General features: G+C 54.5%; 1 long non-coding RNA gene across 1 annotated transcript in view; it reads left to right on the top strand.

Moving 5' to 3' along the window:
* The window catches only part of LOC142290733 (uncharacterized), a 201,790-nt gene extending 189,130 nt beyond the window's left edge, over window positions 1–12,660 (top strand). The window contains exon 4 of the long non-coding RNA XR_012750376.1: window positions 12,567–12,660. This is a non-coding gene — a long non-coding RNA (uncharacterized LOC142290733). The remainder of the gene's footprint in view (window positions 1–12,566) is intronic.
* The last annotated feature ends 466 nt before the right edge of the window (window positions 12,661–13,126 follow it).

Here is a 13,126-nt window from a genome sequence, read left to right as displayed (position 1 = left end):
TCCTAAAAGGTAAAGGGATTAACCCCAAGCAGAAAAGATACATAGGATACCATTTACACCACACTAGGAAGAACTCAATGTCAGGGAGCAGTTTCTGCATCTAAACACTGCGTCCTTCTACAGCCAGACACCACAGGACTGTCTGTCAACCCTGATACACCCGTGACAAGTTTCTGCCACTGCACCATTCCTTCTTTATGGGAATACTGGGAATTAAAGTGGTTGTCCACTACTTTTACATTGATGGCCTTACTTAGGATAAGTCGTCAATTTCTGATCAGCTGGGGACCCCCAACAATATTGAGAATTGGGATCTAAAGTGCACTGTGGGAATAAAGTAGACACCTGATTGTGCATGTGCACCACTGCTCCATTCATTGTCTATAGGTCATAAGAATAATTGAGCACTGAACTTAAAGAGGTCGTCCACTGCTCTTACATTGATGGCCTATCCTTAGGGGTACTTTGCACACTACGACATTGCAAGCCGATGCTTGCGATGCTGAGCGCGATAGTCCCCACCCCCATCGCAGCTGCGTTATCTTGTGATCGCTGCCGTAGTGAACATTATCGCTACGGCAGCTTCACATGCACTCACCTGCCCTGCGACGCCGCTCTGGCCGGCGACCCGCCTCCTTCCTAAGGGGGCGGGTCGTGCAGCGTCACAGCGATGTCACACGGCAGGCGGCCAATAGGAGCGGAGGGGCGGAGATGAGCGGGACGTAACATCCCACCCACCTACTTCCTTCCGCATAGCCGGTGGAGGCAGGTAAGGAGATGTTCCTCGCTCCTGCGGCTTCACACACAGCGATGTGTGCTGCCGCAGGAACGAGGACCAACATCGTACCCGTCGCTGCAGCGCAATTATGAAAATGTCGGACACTACCCCGATGATACGATTACGACGCTTTTGCGCTCATTAATCGTACCATAAACGATTTACACACTACAATATCGACTGCGACACCGGATGTGCGTCACTTTCGATTTGACCCCACCGACATCGCAGCTGCGATGTCGTAGTGTGCAAAGAACCCCTTAGGAGCAGTCATCAATGTCTGATTGGCTGGAGTTGATGCCCGGCACTTCCGCCGATCAGTTGCTCTTGGTGGCGGTGGCAGCATCAGGCAGTCGCAAATGCTAAGTTCTGGAGCTGCACTGTCTTCTGATAGTGGCCACGACCGGGTACTGCACACACTATTTAATTGAATGGGAGACGAATGTGCAGTGCCTGGCCGCGGCCACCATCTGTTGATGGGGCAGCTCCAGAACTGAGCAATTCTGGCTGCACACTGTCGCTGCCGGCACAGGAAATAGCTGAATGGCAGGGGAGATGGGTATCAGACCCCGGGCCAATCAGATCGTGATGACCTATCCTAAGTACTGCCCATCAATGTAAAAGTAGTGGATAACTTTTTTAAATTCAGTGCTCAGCCATCTATATGTCATATAGACAATGCATGGAGAAGTGGTGCGCATGCGCAATCAGGCATCTGCTTTATTCCCACAGTGCACTTTAGATCCTGATTCTTAAGATTGACGGGGCCCCCCTGGCAATCAGATATTGATTACCTATCCTAAGTACAGGCCATCAATGTAAAAGTAGTGGACGACCTCTTTAAATTCAGTGCTCAATCATTTATATGTCCTATAGAAATGAATGGAGCAGTGGTGCGCATGCACAATCAGGCATCTACGTTATTCCCACAGTGCACTATAGATCCCGATTCTTTACATTGCTGCGGGTTCTAGTGGTTGGACCCTTATGGTTTTGCTAGTTATCATCTTTCCTTTTGAAAGGCAATAATATTTAAAAAAGGAATAGCCCTTTAATATGAAGCCTCAGATATGTACAGTCCCTGTGTGACGCCCTGGGCAAGCCAGGGGTCACAGGTCATCACACCACCACACCCTACACCCCAGTTAGGAACACCAAGGCTACCAAAATCCTTGTTGCCTTCCTCCAGGGGCTGATGTTCACACCAGGGGGTGGGCCAGGCGGTTGGCTCCGCCCACCGAGGAGTTCACAGCTCTGGAGGCGGGAAGCACCAGGCAGTTGAAGTCTAGCTGAGGGCTAGAGTGGAGTCCAGTGAGGGACGTGAAGGAGTAAACAAGTAGTCAAGTGAAAGTAGAAGGAAGTGAAGTGGTAGGGGAGTAAAGGAGAAAACTGGAGTAAAGGAGTAAAAGTGACAGTAAGAAAGCCTGAAGCTGGTCCGGGTGTGTGCCCCGGACTGAGACAGCAAGGTCAGCAGACGGCAGTGACTGTCTGGAGGGGTGACTGCTCGGAGGTTCCTGGAAGGACCGCGGACGGGTGGTGACCCGGCGGTCTGGAGCAGTGTACAAAGAACAGTCAGCACCAGGGCAGGGGCCTCTCGGACCCCGGCAAGGCTAGGAGTCGCCATAATTTGCCAAATCCGTCAGTGAAGGGGACGGCTGTCTCCCAACAACCAAGTCCCGATTGAAGGCAACAGCCCAACCATTAAAGCAGAGACACCGCCACCGCCAGGGCACCAGGTTCTGAGGGCCAGCGCCTGCGGGCAAAGAGTAGAGCTCCTCCGGTCCAGCTTGAAGCCGGGGAGCGGGTTACCGGTGGGAACCCATCGCAACCATCAACAACATAGGTGCAGGACAGAGGGACATCACCGTCACCTACTGGGGAAAGCAAGTGCAGCCGTCCGTGGGAACCGTCTTTCCAGCCGTGTGTTTTACCGAGAACTGTGTCATCGTCTCAGGCTGAGTGAGTACCACAGTGCCGCAAGGCACAGCGCTGCCCCCGCGTCCCTGCGCCCACCAAGCCCTGCATCTCCCACCTCATCACTGGGCCCCGGGATCACCAACCCCTACCCACGGAGGGGCAACACAACAACTTGCTGCTTCACACCATCACTCCCGGGATCCCCACACCGAGCAGCGGTGGTGCTAACAAATCACCACAACCGTGGGTGGCGTCACGGACAATAGACTATATCCCAAAACCCAATCCCCTTTCACTCACGGGCGAGGAGCGCCGCTCGAGACCCCCGGGATCCGGCCCACCGCTCGAGCCACCACTGAGCAGCAGCGGCCGGACCCGAGCAGAGGGGTGAGCACAGTGCTGACACCCTCCTCCCCGCCCGCGACAACTTGGCGTCACAAACAGGATCTTACCGCTCTGCCGTCTGGTAGAGGTGCGCCTTGTTACCGCCGGAGGTGTCCGGCAGAAAAATTTCAGAAGCCGCCATCTTTGGCGCGAAAAGTCCCCGCTCGAGCGTCTTCTCGAGTAGCAGAGGCGCGAAGGCCAAAACCCCGCCCCGATAGAGGAGTGGCTGAAAAGAAGCTAAGGGGGACGGAAACAAGATGTCTGCGCCCGACGGAGCCGCTGGAGGAGCAGCGGTCGCAGCCGCAGTGGCACCCGCGGTTGCGCTAGCGGGAGGTGCCGCGGCCCCCGCACTCGCTCAGGTGATGCCGTTCTCCTTGCCCTATGCGCCCGGAGCTACCTGGCTACCGCAGTATGACGGCAAACCTGATGCTTTACAGGTCTTCCGGAAAAAGCTTAACCCGTTGCTAGAACTGTACCCCCTGACCGATAAGCAACGTGCGGCGGTAGTGCTGGGCCAGTTAACCGGCGCGGCTGAGCAGGAGGCGGAGACCTGGGCCGAGGGGGACCGGCTCTCTGTAGCCACCATCTTTGAGAAGCTACAGACTGTCTTTGAGACCCGGACTGAAGCTGAGCTGAGGATGCAGTTTTACCAGTGCCGGCAACGGGCTGTAGATAGCATTCGGGACTATGCTTTACGTCTGCAGACCGCCCTCCGCACGCTAAAGTGGGTGAACCCTATCAATGAGGCGGATAGCAACAAGATGTTAGTAGAGCAATTTGTGCAGGGGATGAGATCCCCTGAGGATCGCAAACAACTCCGGCTGTGGGCCCTAGAACACCCTGATGTGGACTTTGCTGTGTTAAAGGAACGGGCCATTAAAGCACTACAGCCCCCAGCTGCAGAAGTCCTGGAGCCAGCCCCGTGGCCCGTCGAGACGGCCCCCGTTGTGGCGGCCCCTGCCCTACCAACCTCTCCAATACCTGCAGCCCCAAGCAGCACAGTGGAAGAACTGGCAGCCCAGATCCGTCGCATGGACGGAGACCTCGCCAAGATCCTTGCTGCACTACAACCTTTGACCAGATCTCAGCCTCCAGCACAGATACAGCTTGCTGACAGCCCCGAGGATGTTCCCTGGATGCAGCGGAGAAGTGCTAATAACCCGCGGAGCAGACCTCCAATCTGCTACAAGTGCCGTAAGCCTGGTAATTACTTCCGACAGTGCCCGTTAAACGAGCAACCCCTGGGGCCCCGGGCCAATCCTCAGGAGTAGAACATCGTGGCCCCCCGGACTGGCGGGACGGATATATCGGGGCCCGCCCCATCATCCCCGTGGCTGTGGACGGCATACCAGTGATGGCTCTCCTGGACACTGGATCACAGGTAACCACCATACCATACACGTTGTACCAGCGGTATTGGGGAATAGACGAGCTGGCACCCCCAGATACTAGTATAACGCTAATTGCTGCTAATGGACTCCCATTGACCCAGGTGGGGTATAAACAAGTGGCTATGACAGTGGGGCAAGCTGAATTGCAACACCAGGGTATGATTGTGATCATGAATGAACCCAGTGATCATAACCCGAAGATAGTGCTGGGAACCAATGTGATGGAGCACTGCATGGCTGATGTGTTGACCCTATTGCAACAGCTAGCCGCCACAGCGGCGGGAAGCCGGCAGAGAGCTGTGCAGCGTGAGATCCGAGCCCTGATGTACCGCCAGCATGTAAGCTCAACAGGAGGGGAGATTGGTGGAGTGAGAGTGATGGATGTTGCTCCATTGACTGTGCCCCCTAGGAGTGAGATGATGATTTGGTGTAGGGCAGCAGTAGGGCCTCAGGGGCGTGACTACCCTGCCATGATGGAGCCCATGCCCTCCGAGCACTGGCCCACTGTAATGGCCGCCCAAGGGGTGGTGGATGTAAAGAAGAGGAGAGTGCCTGTGAGGGTGTTGAACTGTGGGGAGGAAGAAGTCAGGCTTCCCCGGTATGCCACCATTGCCAAGCTGCTCACCCTGTATCCCCACACCATCCACGAAGCCGGTCCCTCAGTCTCCCCACCTATCACCAGCACTTCCCCGCCTCAAGGGGAGTTAAATGAGTGGCACCAACAGCTACACATGGGCACTGACGATACTCCTACACATCACAAAGCAGGGGTGTACAGGGTGGTGCAGGAGTATGAACAGGTTTTCAGTAAACATCCACTAGACTTTGGGCAGATCAAAGGGGTCCAACACCACATCCCCACCGGTGAACACCCCCCTATCAAAGAGAGGTACAGGCCTATTCCCCCTGCACATTACCAGTGTGCCAAAAATATGTTGAGGAATATGAAGGAGGCAGGGGTTATTCGGGACAGCTGTAGTCCCTGGGCCGCTCCGTTGGTACTGGTCAAGAAGAAGGATGGTACCATGCGGATGTGTGTGGACTACCGAAAGATTAATCAGATAACCCATAAAGATGCCTACCCACTGCCTCGTATTGAAGAGTCTTTGGCCGCACTGAGATTGCTAATTACTTCTCTACCCTTGACCTCACCAGTGGGTACTGGCAAGTGGCCGTGGCCCCGGAAGACCGGGAGAAAATCGCCTTCACCACCCCGATGGGGCTCTGTGAATTCAATAGTATGCCGTTCGGGCTGTGCAACGCCCCAGGAACCTTCCAACGGCTGATGGAGTGCTGTCTGGGACACCTAAACTTCGAGACCATCCTATTGTACTTGGATGACGTGATTGTTTACTCCCAGACGTATGAAGCCCATCTGGTGCACCTGGCCGAGGTGTTCGCGTCCCTTGCCAAATACGGGATGAAATTGAAGCCTTCTAAGTGTCACCTGCTGAAACCCAGAGTGCAATACCTGGGGCACGTGGTAAGTGCAGAAGGTGTCGCCCCCGACCCTGAGAAGATCACTGCCATCCAGGGCTGGCCGAGACCAACCACAGTGAGGGAAGTAAGGCAGTTTCTGGGTCTGGTGGGGTACTACCGGCGCTTTATCAAAGGGTACACGAAGATGGCTGCTCCCATGCAAGATCTCCTCGTGGGACAGACCAAAGGTGGTAGACCCCTAGGGGCCCCACTGGTGTGGGAAGAAAAGCATGAAGAATCCTTCTGCCAGCTGAAAGCGGCCTTGACTGGGGAAGAGGTCCTAGCGTATCCTGACCATGGCTGCCCATTCATCCTCTATACCGACGCCAGCAATGTGGGACTGGGAGCAGTCCTGTCCAAGGTCCAGGATGGGAAGGAGAAAGTGATTGCTTATGCTAGCCGGAAGCTTAGGCCAACTGAAAGGAACCCCGAGAACTACAGCTCCTTCAAACTCGAGCTCCTGGCATTGGTATGGGCTATCACAGAGCGGTTCTGCCACTACTTGGCTGCAGCAAAATTCACCGCTTTCACGGACAACAATCCGTTGACCCACTTGGACACGGCCAAGCTGGGCGCATTGGAGCAGCGGTGGGTGGCCCGGCTAGCCAACTACGACTTCACCATCAAGTACCGAGCTGGTCGTGTCAACATTAATGCTGATGCACTCTCCCGAATGCCCTATTTGTCAGAAGAAGGGGGCGAGGATGATGACCTCGAAGAGATTGAGTTGCCTGCATTTCACCAGCCACCAACTGAGAAGGTACAAATACACCAACAACGGGTGGATCTGGACCCATGGCCCAGTCAAGAGTGGCAGGAAGCTCAAAACCAGGCGCCGGCTGTCCGCCTCGTCAAGACCCTGGTGGAACAAGGTGCTGTTGGAATGGACCCTGCCGCTCCAGCTGAAGCCCAGCGCTTGTGGAAGGAACGGAAACGGCTTTATCTACATCAAGGGAAGCTGTACCGTGAGCTGATCAACCCGAAGACCCATGAGAAAATCTGCCAGTTGTTTATTCCCCAAGCTGATGTGGCTACTGTTTTGCGTGCATACCATGATGGTGCCGGACACTTCGGGTGGAAGAAGCTGGAGATGCTGTTGAGAGAGCGGTTCTACTGGAATGGGATGCGGGAGTCGGTAGAGGCCTGGTGTCGAGAGTGTAGTCCTTGCACGCTGAGAAGGAAGGACGAGACCAGCCAGAGGGCGCCCCTACACCCAATCATCACACATCAACCGCTGGAACTGGTCGCCCTAGACCATGTCAAGCTCACCCCCAGCAGAAATGGGTACGCCTACGCGTTGACCATCGTAGACCACTATTCAAGATTCATGGTGGTTGTCCCCGTCAAGGACCTAACTGGTCGAACTGCTGCTCGAGCGTTCCAGGCTTATTTCTGCCGCCCACATGGATATCCAGAAAAAGTGCTTACTGACCAAGGCCCGGCTTTTGAAGTGGAGGTGTTCCACGAGTTCTGCCAGTTGTACGGCTGTAAGAAGATCCGGACCACCCCTTACCATGCCCAGACCAACGGCATGTGTGAGAGGATGAACCACTTGGTCCTGGGACTCCTCAAGATGTTACCGCTGGAAGAGCGGAACCTGTGGCCGGAGAAGCTACCCGACTTGGTCGATATGTACAACAATATCCCGTCCAGCTCGACAAAGTGCACCCCAGCATATCTGATGAGGGCTCGTCCCGGCCGCCTGCCGGTGGACCTGGAAATAGGGTTGGAGGCCCCAGAAGCACTCCCTTCGACAGCTGAATGGGAAACTCGGCGGAGAGCACAATACCGGCAGATTCAGGAGTATGTGGAGAAGAACCTAAGTCGAAGTCGAGAACAGCAGGAGCAGCGATTCAACCAGAAAGCGTCTGCGGGCCCTTTCCAGCCAGGAGATGTGGTGTTAAAGTGGAAGAGGAAGACCCACAAGCTGGATGATCAATGGGAACCAATCCCATACGTCATACAACCCACAGGATGGGAAGATGGGAAGGCCTACCAGATCAGTCGTGACCAAGGGGGCACTTTGGCCACGGTTTCCCGGGACCATCTGAAAAGGTGCCCACCAGCATTGAGGGCAATGGCTGACGTACCAGTTCCTCCACCAGCAGAGAAGGCAAAAGAGGTGATCCACACTGTGATGGGTGACTGCCCAGCAGACTGGCCTACACAGAACGGCGCGGTGATTCTTCCAGTGATACTGTTCCCACAACCTGTGGATGAAGAAGTGGTGGAATCGGTCGACCGTGAGCCAGATCTAGTGCCAGTGCCCAGGGATGAACCTGTACCCAGCTCCCCTATGCCTCCGCCTGCCCCACACGATAGAAGGGAGGAGGAACCGGTTGTTCCCTCTGCCCCACTGCATAGCCCCACTGACACCGGACCCCGAAGGTCCACCCGTCCCAACCTAGGTAGACCCCCACTTAGGTACAGGGAGACTGTTCTTTAAAGAGGGGGGTCAGGAAGTCTGTGTGAATTTATGTTTGAAGGTTTTGGAAAAAAAAAAAAATGATGGAAGCAATGATAACCGAAGAAGTAACCTGATTGACCGTGATTTGGAAAACCGGCCGTTGCCAGCACCGTTGTCCCCGTGGGGACCGTTTAAAAAGTTTGCATGAGGAACTGCTCATGGACAAGCCCGTGAACTTGCAGGGCAACTACAAACGTTAGTGGTTTGTCAATAAGTTGTTTACCGTTACCGTTTCCGCATTGCCGCCTCCGGAGAGGCAGGTTGGAGGGAGGGCCCTCAGCAGAGCAGGCTGGGGCCCAGCCACCAAAGGAACCGGTGGCTACCCTCTGGAGGGGAAGGACAGATCCCGCTCGGGTAACGTGTGCTGGACTTGGGGACAAGGGGTGCTGCCTGGGTTTTAGGGGCAGCTTCAGGGCCAGGTTGCTTGGGTGGGAGAGAGCGGAAACCGTAACCGTGAACCGTTTTGCAACGTTTAAGTAAAAGTGTCTCCCGTTATGGGAAGAAGTAATAAAAATGTATATAGCGTTTTACTTTTATATATTTACAGAAAATAAAACCGGTGTTGGACGGGCAGCCCGCGGACGGTCTGCATTTTGCTAAGGGGGAATGTGATGCCCTGGGCAAGCCAGGGGTCACAGGTCATCACACCACCACACCCTACACCCCAGTTAGGAACACCAAGGCTACCAAAATCCTTGTTGCCTTCCTCCAGGGGCTGATGTTCACACTAGGGGGTGGGCCAGGCGGTTGGCTCCGCCCACCGAGGAGTTCACAGCCCTGGAGGCGGGAGGAACCAGGCAGTTGAAGTCTAGCTGAGGGCTAGAGTGGAGTCCAGTGAGGGACGTGAAGGAGTAAACAAGTAGTCAAGTGAAAGTAGAAGGAAGTGAAGTGGTAGGGGAGCAAAGGAGAAAACTGGAGTAAAGGAGTAAAAGTGACAGAAAGAAAGCCTGAAGCTGGTCCGGGTGTGTGCCCCGGACTGAGACAGCAAGGTCAGCAGACGGCGGTGACTGTCTGGAGGGGTGACTGCTCGGAGGTTCCTGGAAGGACCGCGGACGGGTGGTGACCCGGCGGTCTGGAGCAGTGTACAAAGAACAGTCAGCACCAGGGCAGGGGCCTCTCGGACCCCGGCAAGGCTAGGAGTCGCCATAATTTTCCAAATCCGTCAGTGAAGGGGACGGCTGTCTCCCAACAACCAAGTCCCGATTGAAGGCAACAGCCCAACCATTAAAGCAGAGACACCGCCACCGCCAGGGCACCAGGTTCTGAGGGCCAGGGCCTGCGGGCAAAGAGTAGAGCTCCTCCGGTCCAGCTTGAAGCCGGGGAGCGGGTTACCGGTGGGAACCCATCGCAACCATCAACAACATAGGTGCAGGACAGAGGGACATCACCGTCACCTACTGGGGAAAGCAAGTGCAGCCGTCCGTGGGAACCGTCTTTCCAGCCGTGTGTTTTACCGAGAACTGTGTCATCGTCTCAGGCTGAGTGAGTACCACAGTGCCGCAAGGCACAGCGCTGTTACGAGGGGGACCCGGAGAAGCGTGCCAAGATGGGAAATGGACAGCTTCCGCCGGTCAAGGTCCACTGTGCAGTGTAAGGGACCGCTGCTATGGTCAGGAAAGAGTGAGCGGGTTGCTACTAGTGATCGTCTGGAACGTCACAGACGATCTATGTACACCGGTCCGCCCTAACCCGTGAGGGTTGTATGGCTCGGGGCTTCTCATACGGTGTACCTGTTGCACGGGGACGCACAGAGGTGCCTACGCACGTGTGCCAGCGGGAGTCACAGGATATGGCACGAGGGTAGCACAGAGGTGCCCACACACGTGTGCTTTCAATAACCAGGTGAGTCCGGTGGAGACTCGAGGAGCTCACCTGGGACAGGAACACGGCCTGTTGAAGGAGATACTGCCGGAGCAGCAAGGCAGGAACACGGCCTGCAAACCAGGTGCTGCCTGAGCAGCAAGGGCAAAGCCCACGAAAGACAATGACGTCTGTACAGTGGCATGGCAGCACGCTGCCAGACATCCAAACATAGAAGGACGGTCGCGCACCGCCATGATGGCAGGGGGAGCTTTTAAGGAGGTGTAGCTCCACCCAAGGGCGGGCGCGAGACGGGCGTGACTCAATCAGGGTTCGTGACGTCCTGGCCCAGCCAGTCAGGATTCAGCACATCACCAGCCTCATCATGGGGCCGTGTGATATCAGTGAGCGAATCAGAAGACGTCATGTGGAGCACATGCTCATCCTCCTGCCTCTGGGTCATAAAGGCGGGATCCCCGGTTTCACAATGTGCAGAGACATGGGAAGTCTTGCTGCTTCCCTGAGCATCTATTCTTTGCACACTGCGCAACTTCCCAGAGCCTCCATGATGCTGAGCAGGAGAGCTCGTGGCAGGCAAGGGATGGGAGACCACTCCATTCCCTGCAAGGGGAGAACCACTAGGTGTCACCCTTCTGCTTTGTCTCTGAGAAGGCAACTTCTGCAGACTGCACAGTCTCCCAGACCTTTGGTGCTGCTGAGCAGTAGGGCTCGTGGCCGACAAGGAATGGGGGACCACCTCATTCCTTGCCACGACGTGTAACACAGCGCTGCCCCCGCATCCCTGCGCCCACGAAGCCCTGCATCTCCCACCTCATCACTGGGCCCCGGGATCACCAACCCCTACCCATGGAGGGGCAACACAACAACTTGCTGCTTCACACCATCACTCCCGGGATCCCCACACCGAGCAGCGGTGCTGCTAACAGATCACCACAACCTTGGGTGGCGTCACGGGCAATAGACTATATCCCAAAACCCAATCCCCTTTCACTCATGGGCGAGGAGCACCGCTCGAGACCCCCGTGATCCGGCCCACCGCTCGAGCCACTACTGAGCAGCAGCGGCCGGACCCGAGCAGAGGGGTGAGCGCAGTGCTGACACCCTCCTCCCCGCCCGCGACAACTGCCTTATGTGCAATCCATATCAGCTGATGTTTCACAGAAGCCGGCTGCCGGGCGATCAGCTGATGTTTCACAGAAGCCGGCTGATCAGCTGATTGTTCACAGAAGCCGGGCGATCAGCTGATTGTTCACAGAAGCCGGCCGCCGGGCGATCAGCTGATCGTTCACAGAAGCCGGCCGCTGGGTGATCAGCTGATCATTTGGCAGCCGAGAGATACATTGATTTGAATGATTAAACATAAGATCTGGGCATGCGCAGTGAAAACATAAGGATTCCGCTGCTCAAAAAACGTTACATGCTGCGTTCCTGCTGCCCTACGTTCAGTCGTTCCACAACTGATCAGTCAAGCGGAGGATGCAACGCAAGGGCATCAGTCGCAATCCGCCGCTCAAACAAGTCTATGGGAAACAACGAAATCCACCAAACGGATTGCGTTGTTTATCAGAGCGACGGATTGTGACTGATCCTAAATAACGGAAATGTGAACATAGCCTAAGAGGAGAGGGAAAAGAATATCATTAGCTGTGATAGGAGACAACTTGCTTGTTCAGGACATTTCTAGGGTGCTGTAGCCTGAAAGTGTTATTATATGGGAGGTCTGCTGGAGCTTATGAGGGACGTCAAGGCTACAATGCATTTCAGCTGGATGCGAGCCCTCAGACGCACATTCAGCTGAAACAGGCGCTGGGGTCGGTGACGCCCCAGGCGTGATCATGTTGGCGATTCCTGTGACCGCAATTGTCATGTCCGTGTCACAGACTGGGCCAGTCAGAGGAGATGGTGCAGGGACAGGTGACATGCCTTCATCTGGAGTGAAGAACTGATGGCGGCAGCCCCCTGAACCGGGCCACAGTAATCAAGGGGTCTTCACAGAAACATTTTTGTATTTGATTTCATTAGTGGGGTCTTCTGGGCACAGAGACCTTTAGCCCCTCGGCCACCAGGAGCGGTTTCTGACCTGTCTGCCAGTAGAATGGAAAGATCATAGAAGCAATGGCCATAAAACAGATAAAAGCAATGTCTCCGGGCGGGCGTGCGGGTGGGTGTGGGTTACAATGTGTGAAAAAGCGTGCCAAAGGATTTTATTACATCTCACAAGAAATTCTATATTTCCCTCCCGGTAGAATTCTCTGGACATATTATTATTCCTTAATATTTCATTTTTATTCTCCTCACTAAGTGATACAAAGTTTTTCATTCATTCCAGCTGATGCCGCGTGCCAAGTGCCGGACCTCCCTCCTACACCGACCGAAAACTGCGAGAATTCCATCCGGATGAGGAGACAGACAGAAGAAAATAATATCAGGGCTCGGTGGCAGCGAGCGAAGGATCCATCCAAGGACAAATATCTCTGGGAGGAGGCGTCACTGCTAAGGCTTAGAAAAGAAGACTGTGGGAAGAAACTCCTGTATGTAATAGAAATGGTCGTGTCTCCTGCCACGGAAGGTGGAAATAACTGTGGTGTCGGATGGATAGATAGAAAGGTTCTATGAACGGAATCCTTGCCACATGGGCTAATAATGGCCCACATTTCTCCTTTGCCTCTCTTTATTTTTTTCATAGATACAAGTGCATCTCAATAAATTAGAATATCATCAAAAAGGTAATTTATAATTAATTGTAATAGTAATTCAATACAAAAAGGGAAATGCATATACTGTATTATATAGAGTCATTACACACAGAGGGATCTATTCCTATATATTATATAGTCATTACACACAGAGGGATCTATTCCTATATATTATATAGAGTCATTACACACA

The sequence above is a fragment of the Anomaloglossus baeobatrachus genome, chromosome 2 (assembly GCF_048569485.1).
Source record: "Anomaloglossus baeobatrachus isolate aAnoBae1 chromosome 2, aAnoBae1.hap1, whole genome shotgun sequence".
Classification (NCBI taxonomy): Eukaryota; Metazoa; Chordata; class Amphibia; order Anura; family Aromobatidae; genus Anomaloglossus; species Anomaloglossus baeobatrachus.
This window is presented reverse-complemented; position numbering and strand designations above follow the sequence as displayed.